Source organism: Manis pentadactyla, chromosome 14 (assembly GCF_030020395.1).
Source record: "Manis pentadactyla isolate mManPen7 chromosome 14, mManPen7.hap1, whole genome shotgun sequence".
Classification (NCBI taxonomy): domain Eukaryota; kingdom Metazoa; phylum Chordata; class Mammalia; order Pholidota; family Manidae; genus Manis; species Manis pentadactyla.
Genome location: NC_080032.1, coordinates 1643780 through 1669086, shown reverse-complemented (window position 1 = coordinate 1669086; position 25307 = coordinate 1643780). Strand labels below are relative to the sequence as shown.

At 45.1% G+C, this 25307-nt stretch overlaps 1 protein-coding gene across 9 annotated transcripts in view; it reads left to right on the top strand.

Annotated features, from left to right (window-relative positions):
- The first annotated feature begins 9131 nt into the window (after positions 1 to 9131).
- Positions 9132 to 25307, top strand: part of LOC130680785 (zinc finger protein 169-like) — a 233289-nt gene continuing 217113 nt past the window's right edge. For 2 of the 9 annotated variants that reach the window (XR_008993824.1, XR_008993820.1), the window contains exon 1: positions 9895 to 10114. The gene's annotated coding sequence lies outside the window, so the exon portion shown is untranslated. Of the gene's footprint in view, positions 10115 to 25307 lie in introns of all 9 variants that reach the window. The other 7 variants (XR_008993823.1, XR_008993818.1, XR_008993826.1 and 4 more) reach the window with 5 other exon arrangements.

Here is a 25307-nt window from a genome sequence, read left to right as displayed (position 1 = left end):
GTACCCCTCCTGGGGCATGCTTCCATTCCAAGCAGATGGGTCATTTAAAATGAGATTGCCCGAAATTAGGCGGAGGAGGAGCCAGTGTGACCAACATCAAACCACAACCGAGATTATGTCCCAGATGTAGAAAAGGAAACCATTGGGCAAGAGAGTGCAGATCAGTAGTAGATGTGGAGGGACGCCCACTATCCCTGCAGCAGGCAAAAAATGGGAGGCCGGGCCCCCCACCTCAGGGCCCTCAAATGTATGGGGTGATCCAACAAATTCCCAGGACACATTTTCATCTGACAGATCAAGGATCCAGCTTGGAGTTGAAGAACCAAGGAGAGCCACCGCAGGGAGCGCAGGAGTGGACATCCGTGCCACCACCAGACTCGTATTGACACCCGAGATGGGGGTCCAGTTAGTAGAGTCAGATTTTAAAGGTCCATTACCTAAGGATACAGTGGGACTCCTATTGGGCCGGAGTTCCACAACCAAAGCAGGATTGATAGTACACCCAGGAGTTATTGACCCAGATTATGAGGGAGTAGTAAAGATTATGGTCTCCTCCCCAAGAGGCGTTACAGCCATCAATTCTGGAGACCACATTGCTCAAATTCATATGCTTCCTAGTAAGCATAGACAATATGGACATAAAAACATGAAAAGAAGTCAATCAGGATTTGGATCATCTGGGGCCCCTCTGACCTGTTTCACAATGGAGCTGGGAGACAGGCCTATGCTTGTCCTGAAGATTAGAGATAGGAACTTCTTAGGACTATTAGACACAGGGGCAGATCGCAGCATTATAAGGGAAGCTGAGTGGCCTAAAGATTGGCCTCTAAACCGAGCTGCTCAGACTCTAAGAGGGCTGGGCATAGCTCAAGCCCCATTATGTAGTGCTGCCAAACTCCCCTGGAAAGATCCAGAAGGGCATGAGGGAGTAGTTCAACCTTATGTGCTGAGCATACCAGTGTCTCTCTGGGGAAGAGACATACTGACCCAGATGAATCGTAAACTAACAACAGAAACCTTCTATAGTAATCAGGCAAAGTCCATTTTGAGGAAGCAGGGCCATACAGGGACCGGAGGAATAGGAAAAAACTTGACTGGCAGAGAGACACCCATCCCGCTCTCAGGAGTGGTACCCAGTAGGATTGGAGGCCCAGGACTGGGTTTTTCCTCGGGGCCATTGAGGACAGACAAGAACTAAAAATACAATGGCGATCAGAGGAGCCCGTGTGGGTTCCTCAGTGGCCCCTTACTAAAGAGAAAAGGGAAGCAGCCCACACATTAGTGCAAGAGCAAATTGCCGCAGGGCATCTTCAAAGTTCTACTTCCCCATGGAATACACCCATATTTGTCATAAGAAAGAAATCAGGAAAATGGAGATTGCTGCATGATCTAAAAGCTGTAAATAAACAGATGATTCTCATGGGATCAGTACAGTTAGGTTTACCATTGCCTATGGCCCTGCCAAAAGATTGGAAGACCATTGTAATAGATATCAAAGATTGTTTCTTTTCCATCCCTCTTCATCCTGAGGATTGTAAAAGGTTCGCCTTCACGGTACCAGCCGTCAATCATGGTCACCCAGATGAGCGGTATGAATGGAAGGTGTTGCCACAAGGCATGGCGAATAGCCCTACTATGTGCCAATTGTTTGTACATAAGGCCCTGGCAGAAGTTAGAAAAAGGTTCCCTGAAGTGATTATCTATCATTATATGGATGATATTAAAGGAACAGTGTAGTAGAAGAAGGCCTCTGCTTCTTGCAAGAACATTTTAAACAATGGGGCTTAGAACTACCACCAGAAAAGGTACAGGTAACTTGTACCAAACAGTATTTAGGAATAAAATTGGAATATACTATTGTTAGACCATTAAAAGTGATCATAAGAACAGATCACCTAAGCACCCTCAATGATTTTCAAAAACTCCTTGGAGATATAAATTGGGTAAGGCCATTCCTAAAGCTTACAGATGAAGAGCTCAGTCCATTATATGAGACACTGAAGGACGATTCTGATTTATCATCTCCGCGCTCTCTCAGTAAGAAAGCCAAGGAAGCCTTGAGCCTAGTCCAATCCCGCTTGCAGCTTGCCCAGGTAGATAGAATAGACTATGGCAAATTGCTATTCCTTATAGTGATACCCAGTAATAATAGCCCAACAGGGGTACTTTGGCAGGAAGGGCCAATTCTCTGGGTATATCTGGCCCACTCTCCAGGAAAAACATTAAGATGGTATCCTCAGAGTATAGCTGATTTGATCATCAAGGGAATCAGGACAGCTATAAAAACATTTGGGATTCCACCAAACATAATAATAACACCTTATACTGCTGAGCAGATTGAATGTCTTACTGCATGCTGTGATGCATGGGCTGTTGCTTACACCATCACCAATGCTTTCTTTGACAACCACTACCCAAAACATCCTTGGCTACAGTTCTGCCTCTCTAATCCTGTCATCTTTCCTAAAAACACAAGATGTAATCCCATACCCAAGGCTGAGGTGGTGTTCACTGATGGGTCAAAGAATGGCATCGGGACTGTGGTCACTGGTGACCAATCTTGGACATTCAGTTTTCCAACCACTTCAGCCCAACAAACAGAGCTGTTGGCTGTAGCACAAGCCTTTACACTTTTCTCACAGGAACCTTTTAACCTTTTAGCAGATAGTCAGTATGTAGTGAATGCTGTGTCCATCTTAGAGAATGTAAGTTATATTAGCCAGTCTTCCCCCATTGCCAGTATTTTTAGAAAACTACAACAACTGATCTGGGATCGATCAACACCTTTCTTTATTGGACATGTAAGAGCCCACACTTCCCTCCCAGGACCCATTGCTGAGGGAAACAGACGTGCCGATGCCCTGACCCATGAGTCTAACATCTCAGTGATATTTGACCATGTAGAACAAGCCACACAATTTCACAAACAATTTCATGTGAATTCAAACACCCTTCGCTTAAAATATAATATTACTAGAGACCAAGCTAGAGCCATAGTAGTAAGTTGTAAATGGTGTGTTACACTCTTACCCACCGTTTCAGAGGGAGTCAATCCAAAGGGACTACTACCCAATCACATTTGGCAAATGGATGTCACTCATATTCCAGAGTTTGGCAAGATGAAATATATTCATGTGTCTGTTGACACCTGCTCAGGCATCATTTTTGCCTCTTGCTATACAGGGGGAAAACCTAGAGATGTCATAACTCACTGCCTTCAGGAGTTTTCAGCCTGGAGAAACCCCAAGCATGTAAAAACTGATAATGGACCAGCATATACATCCCAATCCTTTCTTAGATTTTTAAGGGTAATGGATATCACCCATACCACAGGTATTCCCTACAACCCTCAAGGGCAAGGCGTGGTAGAGCGCACCAACCTGACCCTTAAAAATGCTCTCTATAAACAAAAAGGGGGATAGGGGCAGACTTCAGATCCCCCAGAGACAAACTTAACATCATATTATTTATTTTAAATTTTTTGACATTGGACAAAGATGGCCATAGTGCAGCAGAGCGGCATAATCGCGTTCCAGGCCTAAAGACATGCCTGCAGTTATGTGGAAGGATGTATTGGAAGGATCATGGAAAGGCCTGGATCCAGTGTTAATCTGGAACCGAGGCTCTGTTTGTGTTTTCCCACAGGATCGAAACAATCCTATCTGGGTGCCTGAACGCCTGACACGGAGAGTGGCAAGACCAGAACCGGAAGTGCGAGATGCCGACCCCACTGATGCTGATCCTGCTACTGATCCTTCAGCAGGCGATAGTGGAACCCAGAGAACTATGGGGTCTGGTGAAGGCTTGGCCTCTACCACTTCTGGTGACTGAAACTGCACATACCTTTCCCGCCTTTTTCTCTACCAATAGTACACTTAATCTCCCATATCTGCCCTTTGACAGCTCTATGTGTTACTGGCATTCCTTTTCATAACCTCTCTAAAGCTGCCAATCTGCCCAGGGAATTAGGCAAGGTGTTATCCACCAATTGGTCCAGTGAGTTTGACGTGCTCACCACTCAGCTACGGCTAGAAATATTGAATGTTAGTTCCCAAAAGGTAGAGGTGCTGTCTGTAGCTCAGTTTGCTGAAGCCGTGCTAAATGCCACTAAAGCCTGGTCAGGCATGGGTGTTATGGGTATATTACTCCTTGTAGATCTTCTCCTACTTGGGAGAAAAGTCTGTTCCATGCAACGGCAACATCGGGAAGTGCAGATGGCTCTGGTGCAGGCCATGGCAGCTATAGAGAAAGGCATCTCCCCTAAGGTGTGGCTCAATATGTTGGACCAGTAGTCAAAGACGGGTAAGATCAGGAGGTATGCATACCAACCTAAGACAGGGCGCAGACCTTAGCTGTCTGTTGCCCTATGACAGGTAAGGATGCTGCGCCTCCCTGACAACCTAAGACAGGCATGGTCCCCGAGCCTCATTGTGTTAAGAAACAAAAAAGGGGGAGATGTAGGGACCGGCCTACGGCAGAGGCTGAGTCCCACTATGGCTGAACACTGCCCTTCCACTGTAGCTGACCAACGCCCTAAGATGGCGCCCGCTTCCTGAGCGCCACCCTTCCTGGTTTGGTGGCATTAGCATAAGGAAGTTGCTCCTATAGGCTTGCCCCATGCTTCCGCGCTCGTGCTCAACTCATGCAGGAGGCATGCTACCAATCAGCTTAAAGGTCACGCATGATCTTGATCACCACAGGCCAGCTTCCTTTATATAAGGCATAAGCAGGAAAGAGAAAGAGTCTCTCTCCTCTCATTCTTCCTCTCACTCGCTCTCTCCGGCTGTTGCTTCTTCTCACTCACCTTCTCCCGACCTTCCGAGCAACAATAAAGAACTGAAGTGAACCAGGTCTGTGTACGTATCGCTGTCGTCACTGCCACAAGGAGCGAACGCGATAGTAGTACACCACATTAACAGAATGAAGGAATAAGAATCACATGATCATTTCAATTGATGTAGACAAACTATTGGACTAAGTTCAGAAAACTTTCATGATAAAAAATAAGACACATTCAACAACCGAGAATAGAAATAAACTACTTTTACATAATAAAAACCATGCATGATAGAACACAGCAACCATCAAATTCAATGATGAAAGGCTGAAAGCTTTTTATTTATGATCAGGACCAAAGCGAGGATGCCTACTTTCTCCATTTGTATTCCACGTAGTGCTGCATATTCTATCTACAGAGACTATGCTAGAAAAAGAAATAAAAGTCGTCAGAATTAAAAGGAAGGATTATCTCTGTTCACAGATATATGTTGTATGTAGATGATATATCATATGTAGAAAACCCTAATGGCTACACACACACATGCTGTCAGAATAAATTAATTCAGATAATGATAGGATACAAAATCAATACACAAAAATCAGTCCCATGTCTATATACTCAAAATAAATAATCTGATAGGGAAATTATTACAATTCCATTCATACCATGTAAAAGGATAAAATTCTTAGAAACTAACTTGACCAAGGTAGTGAAAGACTTGTACAATGAAAACTGCAAAACACTGCTGTAAGAAAGTAAATAAGACATAAATAAATGAAAATACATCCAGGTTCATGGATTGGAAGACAATAATATTAAGATGTCCATGCTACCTAACATAACGTACAGATTCAATGCAATTCCTTTCAAAATATCAAGGACAATTTCTGCAGAAATAGAAAAACCCATCCAAATTCATATAAAATCTCAAGGGACAATGACTAGTCAAAACAATCTTTAAAAGGAATAAAGCTGGAGGACTCACACTTCCTAACTTCAAATTTTACTTCAAAGACATGGGGATCCAGTGTGTATGGGCATAAGGACACTCATCCAGACCAGTGCTATGGGCTGTGACTGTTCCCAGGTTTCCAAGACCATTCAAGAAAGGGAGAGTCTTTCCAACAAATGTTGTTGAGAAAAACAGGCTATCTACTCACAGTAGAATGGAGTTGGACCCTTACTCTAGTTTAAATACAAATATTGATCCAAAATGCATCAAGGAACTAAATGCAAGATCTAAAATATAATACTTTTCAAAGAAAACAGTGGGAAAATGTTATCTCTTGATATTTGGCAATGACTTTGTGGATATGATGCCAAAAGACAAGACAACAAAGTAAAAAGCAGATAAATTGGACTACATCAGAAGTTAAAACTTTTGTGCCAGGCAAGCCACAGAATGGGAACAAATATTTCCAAACAAAATATCTGATAAATTATATATTTCCTATATATATATATATATATATATATATATATATATATATATATATATATATATATTCAGAACATATTATGAACACTTATAATGAAGACTCGAACAAGATAGCAGGGTGAGAAGTGAGGCTGAACCTCCTCCCAAAACCACATATAACACAAAAATACAGCAAATGCAAGTATTCCTGAAAGAGCGACCAGAAAGGAGACTGCAACAGATGGCCTACATCTGGGGAAAAGAGAAGACGTTAGGGAAATGTTTAAAGTAGCCAAGCCACAATCTGGCAGGACCCAAGCCCTTCCCCCCACTCCCCTGGCTCACTGGTGGGAGGAAGAGAAATAGAGCAGGGAGGGGGTAAAAGCCTAAGAGTAAACACCCACCCCTGGGGATCTACTCTGGGGCCATGAACCCAAAGTACATGGTGCTCTGGAGATTAGCAGGGTTGGAAAACAGAGACAGTTGGAATACTCAGAGAGACAGGTACCTATGTCCTGGCTGGTCTGGTGTCCGGACCTTTTGCCTCTTTTGGGCTTGTGGCCAGGAGAAGGCTGCAGGCTGGGGATCTCCACACTCCCTCATTACTTCCGCATTCGTGGCCTAACTGGGTTCCCATGCACGCACTCTTGGCCCAAACTCCGCCTCCCCACCTAACCTGAAATCTGCTAAGACCCTAGTGACAGATGAGATATTCAATTCCCATTGGCTCCTGCTACTTCCTCCTTTTCCTCTATATAATCAAGCTTCGGATGCAATAAAGTTGAGTTTTGCTGCGCCCTTGAGGCTGACACATCTCCCGGCTTGGTGTGGTTTTGTTTTTCCCCGGATCTCAGGGGAGGGTGTCCAAGCCGCCAATGCTTTCCCTCTCGCTCAGCCCCGGGGATAACAGGCTGGTCCTGCTTGTCCCCCCGCCTTCTAGTTGCTGAAGAGCAACACACTGGGACAAAAAAAAGGTGGGTACTTTGAAAGACTTCCCAACAGTGAGAGGGCTGGTAAAGGTGCAAGGATTACACAGAGCTTGCTGATCAGTAGAAAGGACAGGTGGGCGAAATCGTCCAAGCACACTCAATCCAGAAAGTTGGGAACATTCAGGAACTTCAGGCACTCCATTTCCCGGGTGGCAATGCAGTGCCAAGGACCCCCCTGTGGTACACAGCCTGCTGATTCATCCTCCCAGCTGGCAACTGTTCAAAAATCTGAGGCCCTCACCATTGTTCCAGGCCACCTAAGACCGCTACAGGGATGTAGCATAGAAGCACCTCCTGTGAACTCGGCCCATGGGCCCTGGTAGTGGAGGCAGGCACTGTGGACAGGAAGCAGGAGAGTTCTTTCCTCCAGACAGGCACTGGTGCCAAGTGCCTGCAAGCCCCACCATCGCTCCACAGGCTGGACAGCTCCAGAGAGTAGAGCTTCTGGGCACTAGGGGTGCCACCTACATGAAGTTATTTCATTGTAAACATTAGAAATATGAAACAGCAGATGCATCTGGTACAAACCAAAATCCCTCAAACGCCAGAAAGAGGGCTAACTAAAACTGAAATCACCAACACTGATGATGAAGATTTCAAAATAAAAATCATAAACATGGTCACGAAGCTACAGAAAAATATTCAAGACCTCAGGAAAGAGTTCAAGAAAGATAGAAACTTTGAAAACTACAGTATCTGAAATGAAACATATAAAGAAAGGATTTCAAAGCAGAATAGATGAGGTGGAGGAGACAGTAAATGAAATTGAAATTAGAGAACAGGAATACGAAGAAACTGAGGCACAGAGAGAAAAAAGGATCTGTAGGAATGAAAGAATATTAAGAGAACAGTGCGACAAATCCAAATGGAACAATATTTGCATTATAGGGGTAACAGCAGAAGAGGAGGGAAAAGGGGATAAAACGTCTCTTTGAGGAAATAATTGCTGAAAACTTCCCCAATCTGGGTAAGGAAATAGTCTCTCAGATCATGGAGCTGCAGAGATTTCCCAACACAAAGGACCCTAGGAAAACACCAAGACACATCATAATTAAAATGGCAAAGATCAAGGGCAAGGACATAGTATTAAGAGCAGCCAGAGAGAGAAAAAAGATCACATACAAAGGAAAACCCATGCTAAACTCCAGGCTTCATTTGAATTTCATCATTGTTTCCACTAATATTCCTTTTCTCTTCCAAGATTCCACCGGATCCCAAATGGCAGTTAGCCATCATGTCTCTTGTGTCTCTTTTGGTCTGTGAAAGTTTCTCACATTTTCCTTCATTTTCTTGACCTTGACAGTTGTGAGGAGCCCTGGTCAGGCATTTCAGAGTGTCCTTCAATTAGTTTGATGTAACTGACATTCCCTGAATGTTATTGGTGATGTTAATCTCGATTGTTTGAGTTACGCCTGAAGTTAATCTTGACCATTTGGTTCAGGTGGTCTCTGCCAGATTTCGCCACTGCACAGTTTCAATTTTCTTTTTCCATAGTCTGTTCTTTCTAAGCAATTTCCTAATTCCAGGCTGCACTCAAGAAGGGAATGATTAAGTTTTACATCCTAGAGGGGAAGTATATATATATATCCGTCTCTATGTATTTATTTATTTCTCTGATTATTTAACTTAAACAGTGCAGACTCGTGAATCTTCATTTTATGATGTCATTCATCAGCCAGTGCTCTGTTATTTATTTCATTGATCAACATTCCCAGCCTTGGCCACTGGGAGCTCTTCCACCCCAGCTTCTGCATCCCCCGGACGTGCACTCATGCTTCTGCTCTGCAGCACTTCCTCCTTGGAGCCAGGGACTCAGGAGGCAAGTGACGGGAGCAGTTGGAACGATGGACTGGGGTGTCTGGGAAGGATCTTGGGTGCAGGTTAATGATTCTGGATCCCTCCGTCCAGTAAGTGTGCAGCTGAGAAAAGCCTTGAGGGAAGGAACGTCTGACTAAAGTAGTTTGGGGCAAGATTCAGGTCATCTGTCATACACATAGGAAGAGGAGAGGAGAAAGCTTGGGGAGGAAGGGGCTGTGGGTTTGACCTGATATGGCACCTGTTATGAGCCTTCTTTGGAACCTCAAGGTACAAGAAACTCCGTCAGAATAGGTAGTTTCTTCTTTCTTTTGCATCATTAATCTCTCCAGACATCAAATGTGCTCTAGAGACAGACCAAATGCGATGAGAGGGTGACGGGTGTTTCCCTTGTGTAAGACAAACTGAACTATGCAATAGGATTATTTCCAGCTTCAGTTAATGACCGCTGCACGCCTTGTGCCCATTTCCCATTAGGCTTCTCCTTAGCAAGTTTAACAAGCTAACATTTTTCTACAGCTCACTGACGTTCGGGAATTGTTCCCCACTGCTGCCCTATTCTCAGCCCCTAGGACAATGCCTGGTACCACCTGATGCTCAGTAAAACTGATGCATTGCGCATATGATGGGAAGACAGGACGGGCAAGACCGGGGTGTTGCACTTTCCTCCACCGACCACTTGTAGCATTAGGCCTGACTGGCAGCTCCTCGGGCTGTTTCCAAAAGAGGACGTTAGCCGGGGGATAGTGGGAGCCAAACACCGCAGCGGACACGCTGCTCGCGGAGAAGGGGCACTCGGCTACGGGACTCACTCCTGGGGACCCCAACTTTTCCGGACGCCCCGGCCGGGGAATCCTTAGCCCAGCACCGCCCTCCGGCCCGCCCCCCAATGGCTTCTGGTCCGGAAGACCCGCCCGCCCCAGACAGCTGAGCCCATGATTCGCCCCGTCCGGCCCAGTCACCCGCCGGGCGCACGGAGGGGCGGGACGGAGTGGTGACTGGGCGAGAGGCGCGCTGCCCGGTGGCCTCCAGCACCGGAGTCCCACGCGCCCGGGAGGAGCCCCGGCGTCGGTGGGAGGCAAAGACCGGCATTGGGCCTGCGCCCCAGGTTCCGTAAGTCGCTCGCGGCTCGCTCGTCCGGAGGGGGAGTGCGGCGTGGGGCCACGGTAAATAAGGAACCGGGGCCCCCGCCGGAGCGGGCGTTACAGTGCAGGAATGCGCGCCGGCCTCCCTCCCGTTCGCCGAGGTGGCGGGAAACTCCGGGCAGGGTCACCGGTGGGCAGCGTGTGCCCGATGCCCGCGCCTGGAAGGAAGCCCAGACGCGCCGCTGGCCAGGGGCGCGACCCCTGCCGGCCGGGCCCCTGGCTGCCGCCCGTACCCGCGGAGCCGTAGCCGTGCGCTCCCAGCAGGGCAGCCAGGCCGCAGCAGCATCCCCCGGGCGCAGAACTGCACCGCAGTGGGGAACCTTTGTAAGACCGTGTGGGGCGCGCGACACAAACCGCCGCATCCCCAGCCCAGCCTTGGGCCACCGGCGCATCAATGGCTGGTTCACAGCCTGCCAGATCCGGCTGGGATGGAGAGACGGCGCCACTGGTCTCCGCCCCTCTGTTCCTGGTACGGCATTGGTCAGGCACCTGCCAGTCACCGAGGTCCCACCCCTGAGGTTCCCCTGCAGGGGAGGTAAGCCCGCTCTGGGGCTACCGGGAGAGAAGGTGGGCGGTGCTTTCCGGCAGCGCGCGGGAGCGCGGACGCAGGGGGCGCGAGCGCGGACGCAGGGTGGATGAGACAGGTCGCAGGGGGCTGCTCCGGAGATGGGTTTGCCCAGCCTGCGCTTCCCTCTGTAAGATAAATTCTAACTGAAATAAGCAGGCGACGAGGGGCAACAAAGGGCCAGGCAGTTTATTTGAGCACAATCCCCGGCGAAGCTCACCAGTCTGCGTTAATACAGGCTGGGGAAGTCGCACCCGGTCAGGGAGGTGGGGGCTTATAAGGGAATAGGAGGGGGAGGAGTGGGCAAGCTATCCTAGGGGGCATGGAGAGGTATGATTGGCTAAAGGTGACATAATAGACAACTAGAAACTTTTCTCCTTCCAAGAGGGAGGAGGCTGACATCCGGGTCTTAGCTGGCACATCAGAAGGATGGAATTCAGGAAGAGCTGTCCCCCTTTCCATATAAGGCACAGACCTTGGGGTCTGTTCTGTTCTCCTTTTATGGCATCTCTGTTCTGTTTGCATGTCCTTGTTTTTCCTTCCTCCAGCCTAACACCCTGGCCCCACATTGGCTTGATGGGGCGCACAGGGGAGTGTGTGAGGGATGGGGCACGGCCACAGCCCTGCTTCCCTTGGCGTACTGAGCGGTCGCCCTGGGGTTTGTGGTTTGGATGGAGACTCCGCTCTGCAGGGAGAGCCTGGCGCACGTTGCCTCCCTTGTAAGGCATTTGGCCGAGTCTCCCTCTTCCCAGCAGTTAGTGGAGAGGGTCCCATGTCGTCTCCACTTCAGGGCTGGGGTTTGTGTCTGTGCTTGGGGCACACAGCGCTCAGGGTGCAGGGCAGATCTCTGCGGACTTTGGCCCAAGCACGTGAGGTCGCCCCCCGCTTGGCTGCCTAGTCGACTGGGTCGTCCCTGTTCCTCAGAACGCAAGGAGCTCAGTGCTGCTGAACAGCACAGCTCACCTGATCTGTGCATGGGGAGCAGCGATAGCCGTCACCCCCACTTCCATTTGTAAGGAAGAGGGAGTCTCAGTAACTGCGCTGGGCCTGCTGCGGGTATGGTGCGCGCTCCTGACCCCAGAAATAACATTTCAAATGTGAGCCTGGGGCTGGAACGGCCACCGCGACACACCCTGACCCTTGCCAGTGGGTGTGGAGATGGGTGGTGGGCGGGGCCTGCCAGAGAGGACCCCATTGGAGCGCCCTACACCCTGGGGCCTGTGGGGCTTCCTCAGGGTCACAGGGGGCATGAAACCATAAGCAAGAACCAACATCTAGAATAGTAACGAAACAGTCTTTGGTTCGAAATTTAGCCTCAAGTGCACAGCAAATGGAAAGTAGTTACAAGCTACCAAAAAGTCAGTAGGGCAGCCTGTTCAATGGAGACTGTCAAGCAGCTGGCCACACCCCAGGGGGAGCTCATTGAGTCCGGCCTGTGTCTACCTGCTCTGTGCTGCGGTGGCCTGAAGAGGGGTGTGCTGGGTCTGTCCGTCCGCTGGGCCTCCTGGCTTCTGGCTGTGTTCATGGACTTGGACGAAACCTGACAATTGGGGCACATGCCCAGGTGTCCATCTGCGAGGGACCCCTCCCCGCAAAGAAGGGGTGGGACGGATGAGTGTGACACCCTCTGAATAGGCAGTAAAACTGATAACTCACTGTCCCTTTTTTAAAGAACAGGGAAGGGGTGCTGTTTGGCCCAGGAAGCTGATGCCTCAGCGCCTAAGAGCCAGCTGGCTGCCTGGGTTCAGGTGACTGATTCTGGGCTGTGGTTTCAGTGAGGTCACTGCTCTACAGAACCTAAACCGAGGTCAGTGACAGGGTGAGAGTGCCCCCAAACTCATCCAGAAACACAGATTCCCCATTTCTAACCCCATCTTCTGTAGGAATGGCCTGTTCTCACTTCTTGTCACCTGCCTAATGAAGTGCTTCCAACAGGATGTTTGTAGGCGTCCTGCCTAAGACACACGTGGCCAGGCCCTACTCTGTAGAAGTATAAAGTCTATGTGACAGTTCATGTGACTGTGTGTCTTTAAAATTCAGTATTTCTTGATACATTTTAAACTCCTTTTGACCTTGCATTATATGAAATTGTACTTGAAGAAAAAGACTTCGGTGGTTGTAGATTTTACCTCTTAATATTCTCATAATTCATATTCTTACAATGACTGAATGACTGCCCTGCTGTGGACACCAGCTTAGCTGTGGGATCAAAGTCAGCATCATCAGTAAGGAGATACCAGTGCCTCCTGATAAGGGGTCCTGAGAAGGACACACGATGCCCAGGGGTATTCCCACCATCACCTGCATCTCCTGTGTGCAGACCTCAGGTAGTGTCCATTTGCGTGGCATTCTAGACAACTGCTGCCTCTGTGCTCTTCAAAAACCTCAAGGTGGGAACACACAAAGGAACATGAGGCAGTGTGCAGCTGAAACAGGACCAAGGGGCCCGATTACTGCATATACACAATGCTTTAGAGAGGAATGGGTTGGGAAGGGGGAGGAAAGATGGCAAGAAATGTCATTATTGGGATGGTGGACAAAATTGGAAGCCAGTGGTGGTAGAAAATAGTGTGCCTTCATTTCCCAAGTTTAACCATTGTCCTGTGCCCATGCCCTTGCGGTCAGGAAATACATATTCAAGTCTTGAGGACAACATGGCACAAACTCTGAAACAGTTCGAAATGGGGTAAGAGTGAGAGTGGAGAGAAGATGATAAAATTTGCCTGATGAATGGGGCCAGGTGAAAACAGTTCGTGAAGTTAGCTGGGAAACGGGTGTTTGGGAATTTTTTTCTCCTGTTCTAATGCAACTTTTCTATAAAATTTGAAATATCAGAATCATAAGTTACAGAAACAAACATCTACCCTGTGTTCACTGCAGTCTAAATATCTCTTACCAATGAAAATGCTTCCGTATTTCATCTCTTCTGAGATACATCTTTTTTTCCATCTTGTAGCATCTCTGAATTTTTGATGCATGTTAAAATCAGTGCTGTCATAGCATCATGGTAGATTTTGAGCAGGTTTTGTCTTTCAGTCATTCGTCTTGGGGTCAGTGGCATCTTGCGTTTGATGAAATACAGTATGTTTTTTTGCTTTGTTGTGTGATGAGGTGGGGAAAGGAAGACAGTCCTTCCAGGAGCTTCATGTGTACAGTTTATTCAGCCACCCATGCTCACCTCATAACTCCAGGCCAGATACCCTTTGTTCATGTCCACGTCCATATTTCACAGGTATTTCCAGCTGAACACTTTCCAGTCTGGGGTTCTGTCCTCACCTCTATACCCCAAACTGCTCTTCCTCTGTGTTTCCTGCCTCTATGGGTTACTAACCTAATCGTTAGATCGAGATGGCTTCAGAATGTCCCCAGGGGAAGAGCATAGGGGACGTCCAGGTGTGTCCAAGGGGGTTGGATGGCAAGAGACCCTCACCTCTCTTGCTGTGGAACAGATAGTAAAGCGCTGCCTATTTCCTAAAGTGTGTGGGTTCCAAATGTTTGAACCTCCTTTTCCCCATTTGTCAAGGGAGAACGGTTTATCTGTTAAAGTAATGGAGAAGGGAACTACAGCTACCATAAAACTCTGAAATTATCTGGCTTAAGATAGGAGAGCTTTTTAAAAAGCCTTTTGCAGTACAATCATTCAAATGGGCAGTTCCTGCTAAGCAGCCAACATTATGAGATCACATGTCAATGAGGGACGTGTGTGTGGCGGGCTCTGGTTTGCTGACTCCCAACTCTTCCTGCCAGATTTGCTTCCTGTACTGGGTCCTGTTCCTGGGTGAGTCAAGCTGGGGTTGACTTTCATGCTGGACACTCGCAGGGACCACCAAGCATAGGCAGGTTTCATAGAACCTGCAGGGGCCTGATGCCCTGGGTCCTCTGCAGCCCGGAAAGTCCTGCATTGGGGCTGCTGTGGGCCCATTAGATCATAAACCCAAGTTTTGCAGATTTGGGAATGGTTCTCTCCTCAGTGTTTTTAGGACACTCAGTCCCATCTGGTTCAGGGGAGACTTTGTATCAGCCCAGGATTGTAACCTTTTCTTTTCATTTGCTTGGCAACTTACTTTGTAGAGGTACTGAAATGGTAGATTTAGAAGGTGCCTGGAAGGGTAAAGAGTGACATGAACTGTTACTCAGAGAAGGGAATGTGGGGCCCTAGATGCGAGTTGCAGCACGGCTGTGCAGCAGATGCTCCCAGAACGCCCATCTGGCAACTGGGGTAGAGCTGTGCAGCTTCAGCATCCAGAGAAGCCTCACTGGAGACCATCCCCAAATGTCTCATGAGGGAACCCGTGTCTCTGAGCACCGATGGTGTTCCTGTCCCTGTGGCTGCTCTACGGCATCAGTACCTGGGCAAGAAGATGTTGCTTCCAGATCATGAAGAACATGGGGCAGATGTCAGGGGCTGGTGGTCCATATGAGGAGAATACTGATGATACGATGAACAAGAGACAGAAGCAGCTTATGAAAACTTTTGTTTTAAGTTAGAGCATAAGTGAAACACTAGGGGCAAGTTTCTGAGCATCAGTGTTCCAATCAGTTTAGGTTATGGTGACTTAGCAGAACACAGAGAGTCAGGAAAATGGGTCACATGGATACTGAGTTAATGACATTTGGCCACGTTACTAATGTATGCAACTCTCAATTTTATCATTGTCTACCCAAAGAAATGCTCTTTATTCTCTTCAGAGAAAAAATTGATTCCAGATACAGATCACATTCAGGACATGGCCATGACACAGGAGAGTGAAGTCCTTTGTTAAGAGCAAAAGGATCAAAGTGCTGCCCCGGAGTTCATTATCGAATTCAGTCAAACACAGAGCTCTTTAAAAAGGTCTGCTCGCACCTGATAATACGGCTCCTAAGTAGCTAGTGGATATTCCTGAAGACTGTAGACCATTAATTTTAATTTAAAAAACAAAAGCAACTCATAATTTTTTCACAATTATATGATTGTAGAATTTTCATATGATTCAAAAATGTAAGATGCATCAAAACATTTAAATATCACACTCTGTTCCCATAGGGTAGTAACAGCTACCAAATCTCTCTACATAGCTTCTTAAAGACATAAGGATCAGTAAGGTGAGGAAAACAAAGGCCCCTTTGCCCACAGGGGCACCATTACTAGGAATCAGGGCACCAGACTCCCTTTACCCTGGAAAATGCACATCGTCCATTAGCAGACTGAGTGCTGGGGCCTAAGCCAGTGCACAGACTTGAGGAGACACTCCTGAGAAGAAGTGAGTGCAGAGGGAATGTGTGACACAGGAAAACATCCCCAGCAGAGAGTCTCACAGCTAAGAAGATCTGCGCCCAAGTGTGTCAGAGCCCTAGCATGGTGGACGAAGGGACAGAAGATGGAAGGCAGTGGAAATGAATTCTACAGGGACACGAGAGTCCAAACACAGCTTCCACATGGCCTCACCCTTTAAAGATTATAACCTTGGTGTCATGAGTCCATGAATCCCCATTTCTACCCAGTGAGCATGACTTGGGCACTGGCTCCATTCAAGTTCCTAGGCAGGCACTTATAGTCCCTTTTAGAAGATAAACTGAGGGATAATAAAATATTTAATTGAAAACATGCAGCAGCGAATCTGACAGGTAGAAGGAAGCTCCAAGCAGGTATGCAGAATGGAACACTTAAAGCCAAGTGAGTTGTATGAGGCCACCAAATGGGTTGGTCATTGGAAGGTCAGTTTCCTTCACAAAGTGAAATGGAATTCTGTGCATCCCCATGGTGGCCACGCTGGAAAGGGCTTTGTAAGCTGCAGAGTCCCTGAGTCAGCCAGGTGGGCTCTACTGTGCTGTGAAGATGTCCTGAGCTTTTCTTGCCTGTATCTCAAGGCTCACAGAGGAAAACCAACCAGGAAGGCTCAAAAGAAGACAAATCAGACTGACTTTTGTGTCCCTAGCGAAATCCTTTAGAATGACGGGCAGCATGATTCCTGCTTCCTCTCTCACCTAGATGGAATCAAAATATTCATTATTCCCAGAAGAAGAGGTGGTCATACCCCAGGTTTTGGAATTTCCCAGGACACACTCTTTTAGCCTCCCACTCTGCATCCTCCAGTCCTGTGCCTACAGGACAGGGGACTGTGCTGGGCGTAGGGAGCACAGCTGCCTGGGTTGGATACTCCTTGCTTGTGACCTTCTCTGCTCCAAACCAGGAGGGCTTTCCTTTGGTCATGACTGACGGCCTGTGAGCTGCACTGTCCCATGTGATCTCAGAGCCTCAGCTCGTTCTCAGTCCACCAAGCCTCTCAGTGAGAAACGTTCCCCAGATCCCAGCCCCTTGCTCAGGACACATCCATCACCGCTCCTCTCGGTGCTGTGTAAGCCTACCACGTGCCTGGTGTAGAACCGGCCTTGTGAAAAATGGTTCAGTTAGCATTTCCTGAATGCTTCTGTCTAGGTCCTGGGCTTTACAGTCCTCGCCACCGTTTATTCTCTCAACCAACCTGCAGGATAACAGAGGAAGAAATACTCAGCTTTATTGAGGTAGATTTCAACACAGTAAAACTCAACTCATTTTAAGTTACAGCTCATTAAGTTTTGATAAATGTAAGTAGTTGAGTTTCCATCATCAGAATCAATTTTTTAAAATTCTCATCACCCGAAAAGGACATGTTCACTCAAAACTTTAATGGAATATAAAAGGAGCTAAATATTTCCAGTGTGCGTGGCATTCGTAGCTAAGTTACAGCTAACTATATTAAGCTGTTTTCTCTGGCTCTCAATTTCTGTTTCTGCACATGTTGATGCCCATGAATGTCGGCTGGTGGTGTAAGTCAGAAGAACCAGAACTTGTGGTGGTCACCACTCTGGGCCTGTAGAGAGGACTCTTCTCTTGTTCCCGTTTATTTGGAAAGAGAGAATCCATGTTTAAAATGTATAATGAAAAATGCTTAAACATTAATTGAAATACAATATATAATCTCTTGATGCCCCTCACCAGCCCCAGTTTGTTATTTGTGTCTCCAGGCCACACCCTAACCCTAAGCTTTCTATTTTCATACCGAGTCTTGAGCCCAGTCAGACCTCATTCATCTGCGGACACTGCAGCAGGCTTCCTGAGCGCGAGTGTGGTTGCTTTGCTTTATAACTCGTCTTTGCCTCCATTATCACACTACAAATTTAACAATCCCCTAATTTCACCAACTACTTGGTCCCATGGAACTCTCCCTAGTGGACTCTAAAACGTGTTTGCAATTTCGATTCCGTGCTCAGGGCCGTTAGTGTGAAAGGCATGGGAAGAGAACTGTCTGGTGTTCAGCAGGTACTTTTCACTTCTCTCTCCTGTTCTTTCCTTGTGCGTCTTGGTGAAGGCGCAGCTCCCACGTGTGGACAGGCGTCTCCACCTTCACAAGGTGACAGGCCCTGTTTCTGTCTTTGCCGTATGTTCCCCCAACTCCCTCCCTCCCACCTTCTGGGTTCTTCCCCATAATCTACTTCTCTGCTGCCTGTACACCTGTGCCTGTGAGGACAGATGATGCACCCACCACTCACCTGACTACTTGGCCGTATTTGTGGTCAAAATATAACCAAAAATTCAGCCTTTGGGAACAGCAGTGTAAGGAGCTCTATGGACCCTTTCCCCACAAAACAACTGTGTCTGTGGAAATTATTATTAAGAGACAGCTCTTTAATGTCTCTGGGAACTTTCTTAAGGCCACTCAGCATTTGGAAAAATATTTGCTCTGAACTGTCTAAATGGTTGTAAAGATAATAAGAATCTGTGATTGACCTCAAAATGGAAACCACCTCCCACGCTGTCAGTGTGACAGAACAACTGACTGTGCCCAGTGCAGATGACAGACAGCGCCCTTTCTCCCTAGGTTTCCGCTCACGGTGGTGATTTCTCCCCGAGTGGCCAGCACCGCTGTTGTCCTCACTTCCTCCTCCTGCCGATCCTGGGTTCTTAAACCTCTGGCTCAGGTCAGCGTGCTTGAGGGGTCTGGTATCTCAGTATGGCTCTCTGGGGTCGTCCTTCTTGAGGTTTGTAGGATGTCTTGGGCTTTTAGATTCATGTCTTGCTAATAATTTGAGGCATTCTTTGGCCATTTTTTCTTTTTCTTCAAAGTCTGAAAGTTTAATTTTAATATTTATGACATGTTACTGAAGAATAATTTATATATTGTTTCAAGTATATGACCTGGTGACTCAGCAGTTACCTCCATTATTCAATGTTCACCCCAACTAGTGTAGTTACTGTCTAGCTATCAATATAGAAACATATAACAAAACTATTGACTGTATCCTCTATGCTGTGCTTACATTCCCCCTACTAATTTATTTATTTTTTGTATTAAAGTAGAAATTCCATACAATCTTATAAAGGTTTCACATGAACAGCATTGTGGTTTCAACACTCACCCAATTATGAACTCCCCCACCCCAACTTATTGCAGTCACTGTCCATCAGTGTAGTAAGATGCTCCAGAGTCACTACTATTCTTCTCCATGCTATACTGTCTTCCCTGTGACCTACCTGTATTGTGATTACAAATTATGGTTCCCCTTAAACCCTCTCCTCCTCCCTCCCCAGCCACCCTCCCCAACCCACTGCCTTTGGTAACCACTAGTCCCTTCTTGGAGTCTCTGAGTCTGCTGCTGTTTGTTCCTTCAGTTTTGCTTCATTGTTATACTCAGTGAGTGAAATTGTTTGGTACTTACCATTCTTCTCCTGGCTTGTTTCACTGAGCGTAAGGCCCTCTACCTCTGTCCATGTTGACTCTAATGGCAGGATGTGTTTTCTTTTTATGGCTGAATAATATTTCACTGTATGTGCCATATCTTTATCCATTCACTTACTGATGGACACTTATGTTGCTTCCCTATCTTGGCTATTGTAAATACTGCTGCAATAAATACATGGGTGCATATGTCTTTTTGAGTCAGAAATCCTGTTTTGTTTTGGTAAATTCCTAGCAGTGGAATTCCTAGATCAAATGGTACTTCTATTTTTAATTTTTTGAGGAACTTCCATATTGCTTTCCACAATGGTTGAACTAATTTACATTCCCACCAACAGTGTAGGAGGGTTCTCCTTTCTCTCCATCCTTGCCCGCATTTTTTGTTCCTTTTGTTTGGAATTTGGCCATCATAACTGGTGTGAGATGAAATCTCATTGTGGTTTTAATTTGCATTTCCCTGATGATTAGCAATATTGAGCATCTTTTCATGTGCCTGTTAGGCATTCAGATTTCTTTTTTTAGAGAAGTGTCTCTTTATATTTTCCACCCATTTTATATTTGGGTTACTTGGTTTTTGGTGTGTTAAGGTGTGTGAGTTCTTTATATGTTTTGGATGTTAACTCCTTATCAGATGACTGGTTTATGAATATATTCTCCCATCCTGTAGGATGCATTTTTGTTCTAGTGATGGAGTCCTTTGTTGTGTAGATGCTTTTCAGTTTGATGTAGTCCCATTTGTTCATTTTTGCTTTTGTTTCCCTTGCCTAAGGAAATGTGTTCATGAAAAAACTGCTCATGTTTATATTCAAGAGATTTTTTTCCTGTGTTTTTCTCTGAGTTTTTATAGTTTTGTGACTTACATTCAGGTCTTTGATGCATTTCAAGTTTACTTCTGTGTATAGAGTTAGAGAATAATCCAGTTTCATTCTCTTACATGTAGCTGTCTTTCTTGTCAGCACCAGTTGTTGAAGACGCTATCTTTTCCCCATTGTATATCCACAGTGCCTTCATTGTATATTAATTAGCCCTATATGTGTGGGTTCATATTCGGGCTCTCTCTTCTGTTCCTTTGGCCTATGGGTCTGTTCTTGTGCCAGTACCAAGTTGTTTTGATTACTGTGGCTTTGTGGTAGAGCTTGAAGTCGGGGAGCATAATCCCCCCAGCTTTATTCTTCCCTCTCAGGATTGCTTTTAGCTATTCACGGTTTTTTGTGATTCCATATGAATTGTAGAGCTAATTGTTCTAGTTCATTGAAGAGTGCTGCTGTTGGTATTTTGATAGGGATTACACTGAATCTGTAGGTTACATTAGGCAGGATGGCCATTTTGACAATATTAATCATTTCTATCTATGAGCATGGGATGTATTTCTGTGTACTGGTATCTTCTTTAATTTCTCTCATGAGCGTCTTATAGTTCTCAGGGTATAGGACTTTCTCCTACATTAGGTTTATTCCTAGGTATTTTATTCTTTTTGATGCAATTGTGATTGGAATTGTTTTCCTGATTTCTCTTTCTGCTAGTCCATCGTTAGTATGTAGGAATGCAACAGATTTCTGTGTATTAATTTTGTATCCTGCAACTTTGCTGAATTCAGTTATTAGTTCTAGTACTTCTGGAGTGAATTCTTTAGGGGTTTTTTATGTAGAATATCATGTCATCTTTAAACAGTCACAGTTTAAGTTCTTCCTTACCAATTTGGATGCATTTTATTTCTTTGTGTTGTCTGATTGCCGTGGCTGGGACTTCCAGTACTATGTTGAATAAAAGTGGGGTTTGTGGGCATCCTTGTCTTGTTCCTGATCTTAAAGGAAAAGCTTTCAGCTTCTCATTGTTAAGTATGATGTTTGCTGTGGGTTTGTCATATGTAGCCTTTATTATGTTGAGGTACTTACTAACTATACCCATTTTGTTGAGTTTTTATCATGAATGGATGTTGAATTTTTTCAGATGTTTTTCACCATCTATGGAGATGATCATGTGATTTTGTCCTTCTTTTTGCTGATGTGGTGTATGGTGTTGATGGGTTTTTGAATACTACACCATCCTTGCATCCTTGGAGTAAATGTCACTTGAGCATGGTGGAAGAACTTTTTGATGTATTTTTAAATTTGGTTTCCTAATATTTTGTTGAGGATTTTTTCATCTATGTTCATGAGGTCTATTGTTCTGTAACTTTTGTGTGTGTGTGTGGTATCTTTCTCTGGTTGGGGATTAGAGTGATGCTTGCTTCATAGAATGGGTTTGGAAGTATACCCTCCTCCTCTACTTTTTGGAAAACTAAGGAGAATGGGTGTTATATCTTCTCTAAATGTCTGATAAAACTCAGCAGTGAAGCCATCTGTTACAGGGTTTTTGTTCCTATGTAGATTTTTGTATTACCAGTTCAATTTCCTTGCTGGTAATTGGTTTGTTCAGATTTTCTGTTTCTTCCTAGGTCAGTCTTGGGAGGTTGTATTTTTCTAGAAAATTGTCCACTTCATCTAGATTGTCCAATTTGTTAGTATATAAATCTTTATAGTATTTTCTAATAATTCTATGTATTTTCATGGTGTCTGTAGTGATTTTTCCTTTCTCTTTTATGATTCTGTTGTGTGTTTAGGCTCTCTTTCTTGGTAAGCTGGCTATGGGTTTATCTGTTTTATTTATTTTCTCAAAGAACCAACTCCTGATTTCATTGATTCTTTGTATTGTTTTACTCTCAATTTTTTTTCTGCTCTCATCTTTGTTATGTCTCTCCTTATTCTGACTTTGTGTCTCATTTGTTCTTTTCTTTTCTAGTTTTATTCATTGTGAGTTTAGACCATTCATTTGGCATTATTCTTTTTTGAGGTAAGATTGTATTGCAATATATTTTCCTCTTAGAACTGCCTTTGCAGCATCCCACAGGTTTGGGCATGTTGAGTTGTTGTTTTCATCTCTTTCTGTATATGGCTTGATCTGTGTTTTTATTTGGTCATTGATACATTAATTATTTAGGAGCATGTTGTTAAGACTCCAGGTGTTTGTTAGCATTTTGTTTTCATTGTATATTTATTTATACTTTCATACCTTTCTGGTCTTAGAAGCTGGATGGCACAATTTCAGTCTTTTTCAGTTTATAGCCGCCCTTTTTGTAGCCCAGTTTGTGATCTATTCTGGAAAATGTTCCATGTGTACTTGAGAAGAATGTGTATCCTGCTGCTCTTGGGTGGAGTGTTCTATAGATGTTTGTTAGGTTCACCAGTTCTAATGTGTTGTTCAGTGCTTCTGTGTCTTACTTATTTTCTGTGTACATGACCTGTACTTTGGAGTGAGTGTTGTGTTGAATTCTCCTAAAATGAATACAGTGCATTCTATTCCGCCTTTAATTCTGTTACTCTTTGTTTCACATATTTAGGTCCTCCTATTTGGATGCCTAGATATTTATAATGGTTATATCATCTTGTTGGACTGAACCCCTTATCATTATATAATGTCCTTGTCTCTTGATACTTTCTTTGTGTTCAAGTGTATTTTTGATGCAAGAACTGCAACTCCTGCTTTTTTCTCTCTATTGTTTTCATGAAATGTCTTTTTGATCCCTTCACTTTTATTCTGTATATGTCTTTGGGTTTGAAGTGAGCCTCTAGTTTGCAGCATATAGCTTGTTCTTGTGTTTTATATCCATTCTCTATGTCTTTTGATTGGTGCATTCAGTCCATTTACAATTAGGGTGATTATTAATAGATATATCATTTTTGCCATTTTGGGCTTGGATTCATGGTTACGGAATGTTCAAGAGTAGCTTCGTTACCATCAGTCTAACTTACCTCATTTATTACACTATTACAAGCACAATCTAATGGTTCTCTTTTTCCCTTCTTTTTCTTCCTCCTCCACTCTTTATATAACAGGTGTCATATTCTGTACTCTTTGTGTATCCCCTGAGTGATTTTGTTGGTAGTTGATTTAATTTTGCATTTTCTTAGTAATTAATTGGCCTACTTCATTTGCTATGGTTTCATTTTCTCTGGTGAGAGCTATTTAGCCTTAGGAGTACTTCCACCTCTATCAGGTCCTTTAAAATACACTGTAGAGAGTGTTTTGGGGAGTTAAATTACAACAACTTTTGGTTATCTGAAAATTGTTTAATCCCTGTTTCAAGTTTAAATGATAATCTTGCGGAATAGAGTATTCTTGGTTTCAGGGCCTTCTGCTTCATTTCATTAACTATATCATGCCACTCCCTTCCGGCCTGTAAGGTTTCTGCTGAGAAGTCTGATGGGCTTTCTTTTGTATGTGATCTTATTTCTCTCTCTGGCTGCTTTTAATACTCTGCCCTTATCCTTGATCTTTGCCATTGTAATTATTATATGTCTTGGTGTTGTCCTCCTTGGGTCCCTTGTGTTGGGATGTCTGTGCACTTCCATTGCCTGAGAAACTATTTCCTTCCCCAGCCTGGGGACGTTTTCAGCATCTATTTCCTCAAAGAGACTGTCTATCCCTTTTTCTCTCTTCTTCTTCTTCTGGTACCCCTATAATGCGAATATTGCTCCACTTGGATTGGTCGCACAGTTCTGTCATTATTCTTTCATTCCTACAGATCCTTTTCTCTCTCTGCTTCAGTTTGTTTTCCTGTTCTCTGATTTCTATTTCATTTACCAGCTCCTCTGCCTCATCTAATCTACTTTTGAATCTCTCCATTGCATGTTTCATTTCAGATACTGTATTTTCCAAAGTTCTTCATTCTTGAAATCCTCCCTGAGATCTTCAATATTTTTGTGTAGTTCCATGAACCTGTTTATGACTTTTATTTTGAAACCTCTATCAGGAAGATTGGTGATTTCAGTTTCACTTAGGCCTCTTTCTGGGTTTTGAGGGATTTGTTTGTAGAAGATTCTTTTGCTCTACTCTCTAGAGCTGCTCAGCCCCTGCTGCAATGGTGATGGGTGCAGGGATGCAATGCCAGTGCCTTTCGGGAGGAAATAAATTTTTCCTGCTTCTGAGCTGCAGGCCTGCCTCCACTCCCAGGGCCAGTGGGCTGACCATGCCAGGTGGGACTCCTGTGTTATGTGCTTGTAGCTGCCATAGGTGGGGCCACCCTCTGGCTGGCATAGCACAATGGCGCAGGCGGTAGGTTTAAGAACCAGTGCTGTTGGGGAGGATGGAGTGGCAGTCTGCATATCGCAGTGTGGGACCTCAGTGCTGTGTTGCCAGGCATGGGGTTGGAGTACCTGAAGCTCCTGAAAGTTCCCAACCTGCTGTGCTAAGGGTGCTGGTACGATTTTGTTCACCTGTCCTTTCTACTGAGCAGCAAGCTCCATGTATTTCTTGCCCCTTTAGCAGCCCTGTCACTCTTGGGAAGCCTTTTAAAGTGCCCACCTTTCTTATGTCCCAGACTGGACATTTGTTGGTACTTGTTCTCTGCCAGTGGCAGGAAGCTCAGTCACTCTGAGTATTCTGCCTGTCTTTGCTTTCCAAGTCCACTAATCTCCAGAGCACCATGTAATGTGGCTTTATGTACCAGGAGCAGATCTCCAGGGGTGGGTGTTTAGCAGTTCTGGGCTTCTACTCCCTCCCGGCTCCATTTTTCTACCTCCTGCCTATAAGCTGGGGTGGAGGGAGGGCTTATGTCCCATGTGATCATGGGTTTGCTCCTTTACCCTTTTCTGTGAAGTCTTCTCTTTTCCCTATATGTAGGCAGTCAGTTCTGCAGTCTTTGGGTCACTCAGGATTAGTTGAATTTGCAGTATTTTTGTGGTATATGTGGTTTTGGGAGGAGGTTTCTGTCTCACTCTTCCACTACCATCTTTTTCCCAAAATACTTCTCCCTTAATTTTTAAAAAAAAAATTGAAAAGGGTATGACAAACTCCCTTGGACACATTACTCAATTGTAAATGTTACCATATATGGCCCATATCGTGAAAACATAACT